The 11834-nt window shown below is 39.6% G+C and overlaps 1 pseudogene; it reads left to right on the forward strand.

Annotated features, from left to right (window-relative positions):
* The first annotated feature begins 409 nt into the window (after positions 1–409).
* Positions 410–10475, forward strand: LOC139455876 (E3 ubiquitin-protein ligase TRIM45-like; annotated as a pseudogene).
* The last annotated feature ends 1359 nt before the right edge of the window (positions 10476–11834 follow it).

The raw sequence follows: 11834 nt of genomic DNA on the forward strand, positions 1-11834 counted from the left end.
TTAATCTTTGAAAATATATACTTTTGATAGAAACAAGCAACACCACATAAATTGAATAGGAGCCACAGTGAGATGAGAGTTTTGTGAAAAATCTAGACTTGCGTTATTTAGGTATATATCATAACAGTAAGGGCTGGGGAAGGGGAAGGAATATGCTTTTGGGACAGTGAGACAGCCTACACATTATCCTTGATACTGGTATGAATTCATATCTCAACCGTCTGCACGAGGCGCAAGTGTGCCCACACGGCACGATCGAAGTACATTGTCACAGCTGACCTACTTTACCGTTGTATGGGACACGCCATACGAGGTATTCGTGTTTTCCGGGTTGTTCTGATAACGAAAGTAGCTACTGCGCGTGTGCAGATAAGGCGAAGGTCCAGTATTGTTTGTGTACATGTATATAGGCAACCAACTGTACTCTCTGCTGTCAGTTCTCGTAAGGTAAGTATGTTGATCTGTCTGTTAATGGGAGAGTGTCTTGGGGTGGAGGTTAGGGGGTGATTAACGTTTGTAATGCAGCAGCTTTTCTGGTGGAATAGCTAGTTAATAGGTTGAGGGGATTCAGGGGTTTTACAGCGACTTCAATAGCATTCACCGTATGTACCATATTTTCTCTATTAGACGCCGTATCAACGTGACCACGTCACACTTGTTTCGTACGCGCTGCATCTCACCTGAACGCGGAAGTGCATCGGACTTCTGCCGAGTTGTGACACCATACAGCGTATATGCCGGTGTCACGAAATATATTTGCCCCCAGAATAAAATCTCCCCCCCCCCGGCGAATTTATACCTGTACAGTTCCGCCCCTCTCGAAATAAACTCTCCCCCACCCTACGAAATAAAATCTCCCCCGGTCGTTTTATAAGTACTTGCTATGCAGTTCAATAGTTGCCAAACACTTCTGATAGAGATGATGTTGAGAATGTGGAGTGAAAGGGGCTTCACTTTGAGCACTGCGCTTTCTTTAACTACCGCAATATGAGACAATAAAGTGGTATATAGGTAGATATAATACTAGTCGTAAGATATAAAGAATGTTTAGTAACTTAAGAAGTTCTAGGACAGTTATTAACACGTGTCTTGTCAGCCCTATGACATTCGCGATTGTCCACTTCCAGAAAACACCCTGTGTTGTTTTAACATGAATTAGTAAAGGTTAATAAGGGATGCCCAAAACGTTAATTAATGAAAGACGAGAAGTCAAAACACCGTCATTTCCTGCCCAGGACATCCCACCCCTACACGCTAAGGTCGGTGAGAAACATTCTCATCAGAGAAAACACACAGTCAAGACTGTAGATTCCCGTCGTCTAGCTACAAATCCTGTGATGTATTAAAGGTTGAAGAATTTTGAACTGAACTGTCCGAAAGTTTATATATAAAATTTTAGAATTTGACACAGTGATAAAGTCTTATATCAATATGTAGACTCATAAATATTGGTTTTATGTTTCAACGGAGATATGGTATTTTCTTATGTAATGTCGCGTATTAGTGTAATTTGCATGCTTTACCATTCATTGTACCATTCTGAACCATGAGAATGTTGTAATATCAGTCAATCGGGTGGGAAAACAGCCCAATCCTCGCTCTATAAAGGACTATGTCAATCATTTTGCAAGTTGAGATGACCCCTTTATGAATACTTTATGACAGTTTATGGAGTCAAAATCAATGGTGATTATTCATAAACTTAATGCTTCGTACTATAGGGCTGTGGCATCGTCAGTGCTGAATAAAGATTGAAAATACATCAGTCAATCTAAGATGAAGTTTACTTTATACATTTGAGTTTTTGAGAATTAGTTCATGTTTTGTTCTTAGACAAACATTTCAACCATCGATTGTGTTCACATGTAGACTCAAACTGGTATATTAAAAAAAATGTATACAGACAACAATAACTGTATTAGAAACAACAAACTCTGTAGAGACTCTTGTCTCCCATCTTTTGTCCCATCCTTTCATAATCTATTTCTTAAAGTAACCCTAGGCCTCCTTACATTAAAGATAACTATTTAAAGAAAATAGTACTAAAAGACATTGTAACAAACCGAATAATCAGGGGGGAGACTTTATACTGAGGGGGGCGCGAAATATATCCGCCCGGGGAAGATTTTATTTCAGAACAGATTCTCCGGGGGAGAATCTGTACCGGTATAAAATCTCCGGGGGGAGAATTTGTAAGGGGGAGAGTTTATACCGGGACACCGGCACTCATTTGTTTGCGGTACAATCACTAGAACCTAAACAACCTGTAACTTCTTTGTTAAATAAGCAAACGATCATATCAGCGAATCCTTGTGAAATGAACAAAGCGAACTGTATATTACAAAGTGGGGCTGAAAGATTGTGTTTTTGGGCAAGAATGTTATGTAATCTCTTAGACTGCCACATTTCTTTTTGTCATTTGATCCTGGAAATTTAATACTGAAAACAAGTGCTAAATATATTAAAAATAAAATAAAATCTATAAGGTATTTGAAAGTATTTCTTTCTTTATTTTTTCACACCAGTACGTCATAACAACACTATTGTTGAGGTGCTGTACGTTGAAGCATCTTGCGAAAATGAACATAAAACCTCAGTCTTAACGAATACATATCGAAGTAGCGTTTAGTGTAGGCATCCTTAATATTAATGATTTTTGTTTGTTCAGTTGTTTTTCGGCGCACTCAGCAATATTCAAGCTGCATAACGGCGGCCTGTAAATAATAGACTCCGGGACAGACAATCCAGTGATCACCATCATGAACATGTATCTAACCCATTGGGATATGATGACAAGCATCAGCCAAGTCAGCGAGCCTGACAACCCGATCCTTCTAGTCGGCTCTCACCAAAAGCATATATAGTCGCAGGCCCACAGGCATAAATAACAGTACTGTTTTATTGGGGATGTATCCCCACTGGCATTATAAGCAGTAGTAAGATTCAAACCAACTTTCATATATATAATAGTAATGTTTATTGGGATAAAGATTCAACCAACAGGCATTACAAAAAATCGTAATGTTTATTGGGATGAAGATTGACCCCAAGGGCATTATAAATAATAGTAATGTTTTATGGAGATGAAGATTGACCCCAAAGGCATTATGAATAGTAGAAATGTTTTATTGGGATGAAGATTTAACCAACAGGCATTATGAATAATAGCAATGATTATTGGGATGAAGATTGATCCCAAAGGCATTATGAATAATAGCAATGTTTTATTGAGATGAAAATTGATCCTAAAGGCATTATAAATAAATTATTATAAATTATGAGTCGAATTAGTGCGGGTATATCGATTCCATAGTCGAGATATGGTGCTTTAGTGAACGTTGAAGTGTCTTGCAACGGCAGACTGGGACTCCCTTGCTTCCAAACGTCCAATGGCGATATTTCGATCAGCTACAGTTAATCTTGGCATTTTTCGATCTCCGTTCACGTCCGAAAATTCGTAATGAACTGTTGAATTTTGTGCGGTCTTTTATAGTCAGTGTCTCTACTATTGTTTCCAACAATTTGCAGGTGCATTGTGCTGAAAACTTTTTCTGAAAGAGATTTTCAAGCATCCTTTGCATTTTTGCTGATAAACGTTTACAAAAAAACCATTTTGAGATGTGCTTGCGCGCTATGCACAACAAACATGACATGTTTAACGGGAACCAAACATAAGAATTGTCTTTATGACGATTGCTGGGGAAAAAATCTAATTGAAATTCTCAAAACACCTATGCGTTTCTTTTTTGAAGAGTGTATTTTATACAAATAGGGCATCATATCATATACTGTTTGGAGATAAAATTTGTGTCACTCTAATACCTGGAATTGTTTGTAACATGTTTTACTTTATATATTCTATTGCACATTCCTGAACCTCTCTCTCTCCGACACATAAGAATAAATAGAGAAAGGAACTCAAGTCTAGAATGATTTGGCAAGTCCTAAATGCCTGAGCCCTGGGCCTGATTAATAAACATTGCTCTAGGTGCTATTTGGATTTTATTTTACAAGCATGATAACTCTTTGTTTCTAGGACAACCTGGAATCTTATCAGGGTTTCGGAAATAAATAAAATATAGTTCTATCTTGTAGTTGAACAACTTTTGCCATGCGCAGAGATTGCTTTGCTCTTGCATATAACAAGTAGGGAAAGATGTTTTGTATTAGTATGGGGCTTGGTGACAAGAGGTTTTTACTGTGTTGGGTATGAAAGTAATAGCAAAGACATGTCAATGTTTCGATCAGGGCTACTGTGCATCACTGAATGTTTCGGAGATGGGCGAGTTGGTTTGACTCAGTAATTCGCGTAAATTTCGATCTGTCCGAAGTCGAGGCTTGCAAATACAGTACAGCACAATCTTCAAAGATACATAAACTACATGTTATATACCTGATGTGCAGATTGTGAGTTAAACATCGTATCACGCAATGACAGCCGAGACAGCGATGCGCTCGTTTAACTAGCTTTGCGGAAGATAGTGTTACGTGCATACATAAGCCACGCCTACTCATGAATATTGTAGATTTAAGACCAGTGTAGGTTTAAGGACACAACATACGTATGATATTTAATCATTTTGGCGACGATTATGACGTTCTAGGCAGTAGTGGTTTGATGTCGATGTGACTTAACAAAGGCATATCTTTTGCATACAAATGATACAGTTTATAACGGCAGTTTCCTCTTTGAAAGAGACGATAATACAATTAAGTTATAAAATTATAAAAAAAATGTTTTATTATTTTTATTCATGACAACTTGTTGTTGACATTACAACTTGCTAATTAGAATCGTGCAAGGCATTTTTTGGTGTGTCCTTTAGGGTCCGACCATTTGATTTGATTTGTATCGAATAAAACATTGTCCCTCTCATTGCTCGAAACAAACCTAAAATGCATCATACTGTTTGAATAAAATACACTTGTTTGCCACAAAGTAACATTTTTTCAAAGTGTTTTTAATACAAAATATTCAGGGCTCATTGCTTTATTTAGAAATGGGCGGTCCCTTTCCACAAGTAAAGATGACATGTATGGTTAATGTCATTCCCACCAGAAGTGTGATATCTTAAAACTGTAAGAATAAAATAGATATAGGTGTATTTAACGTGTAAACGTAGCTACTTTGCGTGTGCATTAATGGAGTACATTGGCACGCATATATGTGTGCTAGAGTTCAGACCTTTGTTATTGTGATTTCCCATTAGACGTTTTGCAGGTAACCAGGATTATTTGTTCGAATCCCATATTCACCCCAATAAATTGCTCTTTGTTTGTCTGCACCTTATTCAAGCTCGTGAGTTTCTACACTGTTACTTTAAACGTTCCTCCCACATTAAGCTGACATGTCCTTATATTACTGAAATAGTGTTTTAAAGCAGACTAAAGCCCAACACCACTCAGGTAATCATCCGGGGCGAAATAAACTATTATAATATCGCTTGATTACCCACTGCACTGGGGTTTTACTTGAGGCAAAACATGTGAAATCCCGAATCTGTTCTTGTCTCTTATCAACAACTGTATAAAACATGTATACTACATTTTAACAGACGTATGGGTTGATGACATGTCAATATGTATGTGTACGGGTGTGTATATATGTCTGCTCTTAGAAGCAAATCATATAGAGTTTCCTCTTTGTGGGTATTTGAGTTGTCATTGTTTCCCAACTATGCCTTTGCTCATTGAATGCTTAACAACTTCAGTACATACCCATCAGGACTACCTCATTACAGATCTATTTCAATTTCATATAACATAATCGTGATGATTTTCCTTTGCCAGACATCATGTCTGATCTTGTCTCAGTTGCTGTGATCAAGGATCATCTGACCGAGTGTCCAATATGTACAGAACACTTTGATGAGTCGACACGAATTCCCCGTCGTATGCCGTGCTGTGTACAGTCCTTATGTCAACCCTGTCTAGAAACCTGCTGTAGAGGCACAACAGTCTTAGACTGCCCTATGTGTCGACAGCGACATTACCTGAAAGGAGGTGTTAAATCTCTTCCCAAAGAGACTGTCATCCTGAAGATTCTGGACTACCTCAAGATCCAGAAAGGTCTCCATCTTCCATGTACAGATTGTCCTGACAAGGAAACAGCTGTAGCCCAGTGTGACAACTGTGGAACATTTTTATGTTCCATCTGCCTAAATGCTCACAAACGAAATATGGTAACAAAAGCCCACACTATCAATACCTTTGATGAGATGAAGGGCCGACCTGTACAGAGTTACCGTCGTCTTCATCATTGTACCCAGCACCAACAACCTCTACAATTCTACTGTAACACTTGTGACAAGGTAGTCTGTGTGTCCTGCACTGTAGTAGATCATAATAATGGGAAGGATCACTGGGTCGTGTCCGTAGATGAAGCACACAAGGAGAAGATGAAATCCACTGATGAAGTTTTGGTCAAGATGGAGGAAAAGACGAAAAGACTGAGCAAAGCAGAGTCAGATCTTAACAAGAAGATAGAGGACATCGAACTGTCAAAGCGCGTATCAAGAGATGATATCAACAGAGTCTTTGACAACTTGACCGATGTTCTGAAGCAAAGACGAAAAATCCTTCTGTCTGATGTTGAGGAGAAATCAGCTAAAAGTCTCAAGCTAACAGAGCAGGCGCTGGATGCAACAAGACTACTGCTGAGGAATCGAGGTCATCTATAGAATACACGAGACAGATGAGCAGCACAGCTGACAGGATAGAATATCTGCAAGTATTGGGATCAATACATGAATACATGTTGAAGGAGGAGTCACCAAAGGAAATACCCTTCGTCAGGACTGGAGTTAATTTTGTCCAAGCAAATGTAAAACATCTTCAGGATACTATCAAGGGTGCAGGAATGGTCAGATCAGTCACGTTCTCCCCAACAGAGACGTCGCATGGTGTGGAAGATTCTGCAGCATACACCGCTATCATTGTGGAACCAGCCGAGTTACCTTCAGGTAGGTAGTACTACATACTATATTTCTCATGGTAATAATAGATACGATAGACAGACAGTATGAATGTCTAATGTAGTAGACAAGTAAGTGTACGAAGCGTACACAAGGGACATAACTCAAAATAACTGCAATACTACATGTTAAACACGCGTGATTTGACTTTGCTGCTTTTACTGTAAAATATTGACAAGGAGTTCTTTACATTTATAAATTCGAGCAATATTTGGTAAAGTTGGTTGGTTGGTTGGTTGGTTGGTTGGTTTGTTGTTTAACGCCGCACTCAGCAATATTCCAGCTATATGACGGCGGTCTGTAAATAATCGAGTCTAGGCCAGACAATCCAGTGATTAATTTCATGAGCATTGATCAAAGCAATTGAGATCGACGACATGCATCAACCAAGTCAGCGAGCCTGACCACCCGATCCCGTTAGTCGCCTCTTACGACAAGCATAGTCACCTTTTACTGCAAGCATGGGTCGCTGAAGACCTATTCTATCCCGGATCTTCACGGGTCATAGTTGGTAAAGACCTATTTTGGAACAATAGATTTTTGGTTCTCATGTAAATAAAATATCATACTCATCCTCAATTTCACAACTGTCACAATGTGTACAAACACAATGAAACACCTGAACAACAGATCCTTTTCTTATAAGATCCAACATGGGCAAAACCAGTAAGGAAAAAAGGTCTATCCCAAATTTTCTTTGCCATAGTCATCCCAACCTTTTTAACATTAAACAACAATCTATCCCCAGCAACCTATCCAACAGCTTACAACTCAATATTGGCACTGGACATGCATACTGTAACCCCAGCTCCCCCAAATATGGCATTTACGACATTCTGTATTAAGGTTTGGAGTTCCGATGCATCTGAACAAGTGAGAAATGTTGTTTATCACGAGAATCAACGTGTTCACCTGCAAAAACTCGGGAACACATGGTACAAGTCAAAACAGGGATTTGCATCATTCTTGTCACTGATGCGTCAAATTTGGAAATGTCATCCATGTGTCTACCATACATGTTTTTTAAAAATTTACTGAGGCCTTCAATGTTGTAACTTTGCTCAAACAACTTTTGAGCAAGAGTCCTATGACTCTCTTTGAAATCGTCAAAGAACAGCATGCTCGATTGCACCTCAAAACAATCTAAAAACCCCAAAGACCGGACCCGATAGATTCTGCTTGACATAAAGAGAAAGTTGACTACTGGAAAGTTGATGTCATCACTCTTGTTATACGGTCTGGTGAATTTGTTTGGTTATTCTAAATCTTTATTCATAAATATAAATATGAAACTGATGAGGCGGTATCATTTGTCTCTTTTATTTCTACTTCATGTTGGTTGGATGGTTGGTTGGTTTGTTGTTTAACGCCGCACTCAGCACTATTCCAGCTATATCACGGCGGTCAGTAAATAATCGAGTCTGGACCAGACAATCCAGTGACTGATATCATGAGCATCGTTCCACGCAATTGGGATCGATGACTTCATGTTGGTAAATCAGTGGAAGGGAATTGGCTATTTGGCCATAATGGAATTATATGAGATCAAACGTATTATCCAAATTACCTTGTGCTGACTTTGCCTGGCAGGGCAGAAATTCTGATCCATATACAAAAAGAACAGATAAGTAAGAAGGGGAGCAAAACTGATGCCCATGGTGATGACTACGGCAAATATTCACATGTATCAGAATGACACTACCCCGTCCAGTGAAGTTTGTACTTCTGTTTCATCCCGCGATGCTGTTATAACGGATAACAATAGTGAGAGCAGGCAGTACGTGTACATGCGACACACATAAAGATTAATATCTTGTTTCAGTGATCGACATGGACCGGAGGATGTCTGACCAGGAGATAACATGTAAGATCTACGCCCTTAAAGCCATGATGTTACAAGATATTATCCATTAGTTTTGTATCTGTCAGTTGATTTCGAGAGGTTACGACCGCTTTCGAGATCTGAGCTTTGTGCTTAACTTTTGATAGTTTAGTACAGAAGTTTTATCAGTGGTCGCGTTAGCAATGTTGCATATCATGCATGTGTTGCCTGATCTATGAATGTTATGTAATAGAAGTATGTAGGAGAGAAAGCCTCCTTGGTGTAGTGGATAGAACGTCCGGAGAGCGGAATGTCGGGGGTTCGATCCCCAGTCACGTCATACCAAAAGACATTAAAAGATGGTACTTGTTGTTACCCTACCTGGCGCCCGGCACTAAGGGGACAAAACTAGGACAGGTCGTCTCGGAGTCAGCATACTGTGTGGGGTATTCATGTTAAACTGTGGCATGGTATCTCAGTTGGCTAGCACTTTAAACTCGGCAGTCGTCCTACACCACACACACATACATACACACGTACATACACACCCTCGCGCGCGTGAATGCACGTGATACGTGTAATAATCTTGAAGTTATATATATTAAACCCCAGAACGAACGCCTTGGCTTTAACACTTCTAAATTAATACAACATATATCAATGATAGCTTATAGTGAGTGAGTGAGTGAGTTGGGTTTAATGCCGCTTTTAACATTATTCCAGTTATATCACGGCGTGTCAACTTAATGTGGGAGGAAAGCCCGAAGTGATGCAGGTCTCAGACGTTTACCACTTCGGTGAACCCACGAGCACGGGTATGGTGCTGACATACCTAGAAACATAATCGGGACGAATCGGGATTCGAACCCACAATCATAGGTTTCTGGCATGCCCAAGGGACGCAACTCTGCACAGCGAATCGCGGCGCCTTATAACTTTCATTTGGTAGATTGACTAAATTGTGGGTAAAAAACGTACCAAGTGAAATATATGTTAGCTACAAGCAGATGTGTTGGTATTTATTACGAATGTTTTTGTCATCACAGGCCCGACTCTTGAATGGGACACAAACACTGCAAAATGCATTATTGACGTTTCTGAATGTGTAATCACAAACACAAGACCGGCCGTTATTTCTCCGAACACAGGATGTCGGATACGAAATGCCAGATCATGTCTGGCGTCGAGACCTTTGGTGGTCCGAAACAGTCCTGGGCAGCGTTGCGTGTTTGGAATAAAGTTGCGGTTATCTATAAAGACATTGGTAGGAAGTAATAAACTTATACAAGAGATAGCCCTGACCTCCTCTCCTGAAGATGCTGTCCGGCTGCAACACATTGGACTGAGTGTATATGTTGCAACATGCTCCACCCACAACCAACAGCTGTGTCTTTGGGTAAACTACAATAAAAAGTTCCTCAAGCACCTTCTACTCACTGAGAACAGAGTTGGACAGTCTTATGACCTTCAGCTATACTTTCTACTGGATGGAGCTAGTGACAAAATATTAGTTGTTAATGCCATTGACAATTCAGTGTACACCACTGTTACAGATGTAGAATTTGACAGACCACTGTGGGTTATGATGTATGTTTGTGATCCCACAACAGCGGTTGTAAGAGGAGAACTGATATCCGGCCACAAAATCCAAGGAACCTTTGCCAACTTTAATCTGTAGAATCTGTAGAACATATTAACATTTTAACAATAGATTTTTGTAAATAAAGTGTTTGAACATAAATTTCCCACACACCATTGTCAGTGATCATGAGCACGCGATTTGTTTGGAAATGAGTGAGTGTGTGAGTGAGTACAGTTTTAGGCCGCTTTTAGAAATATTCCAGCAATATCACGGAGGGGGACACCAGAAATGGGCTTCACACATTGTACCCATGTCGGGAATCGAACCCGGACCATCGGCGTGACGAGCGAACGCTTTAACCACTAGGCTGTTTGGAAATGATGGTAGTGGTGCTGAACAATGTAGAATGTAGACATATGGAGGGCATTTGTTCCTGTGTTGGTTCGCACGAACCCATGACTAACTAGCCTTTGCATGCATTTTTGTGGCGTGCTACCGGAAGGGCAAGCAACGCTGACATTCAATATTATGCTTCAGACTGTTGTAAAAAAATTGTCTGCCACAAAAACTACCTGGCTGCAAGGTGTTTTTCTTAAAAACAATTCAGGCTCATACATTTATTTTACAAAATATCTGGCTCTGCAGCAGGAGCTGAAAATGTATATAATCTTGCACTTCCAAGGGGGATTTTCATTAAAATATTTTCTGTATGAGATCACCTGAAGCATAAACATTTACCTGCTAAGTAAAGCTCTTGCTTGTTTGAAAATCCTGTGTCAAATCCTGATGTTGTAGCTTCTGTTTCCTTTGTGAACTGTACATTGTATCTATACAGTTAAACCTTATTCGTTTACTTGATTTCCGATTTCCAACCTCACACCAAATACACAGACTGGGCAACAGTGAGTGAGTGAGTTGGGTTTAACGCCACTTGTAACAGTATTCCAGTTATATCACGGCGTGTCAGTTTAATGTGGGAAAGCCCGAAGTGATGCAGGTCTCAGACGTTTACCACTTCGTTGAAACCCACGAGCACGGGTATGATGCTGACAAACCTAGAAACATAATTGGGGCAAAACGGAATTCGAACCAACAATCATAGGTTTCTGGCGTTCCCAACGGACTATACGCACTATACAATTTAACATATACAAGAAAAGCTATGAAACCCAATTCCATAATCATAATATATATAGATATTATAAATTCCATTGTACGATTCCCTCTCCAAAATAAGCATGTTTTTTTTTTATATAGATGTAAATCACTACCAAATGCGTCAACTGTCCTCCATGTGTTTAAACCAATAGGAAGCAATACTGAGGCTTTGAGTGTTGTAGCCCTGATCAAAGAACAAGCGTTGCACGGAGTTCTTTGGAATCTTCTTAGAGAGACCATGCTCGATTGTACATCAAACGTTTTGAAATGTTTATGCCATCAGCAAAGTCACAGACAC

Source organism: Haliotis cracherodii, unplaced genomic scaffold (genome assembly GCF_022045235.1).
Source record: "Haliotis cracherodii isolate W230 unplaced genomic scaffold, xgHalCrac1.p SCAF_11, whole genome shotgun sequence".
Lineage (NCBI taxonomy): Eukaryota > Metazoa > Mollusca > Gastropoda > Lepetellida > Haliotidae > Haliotis > Haliotis cracherodii.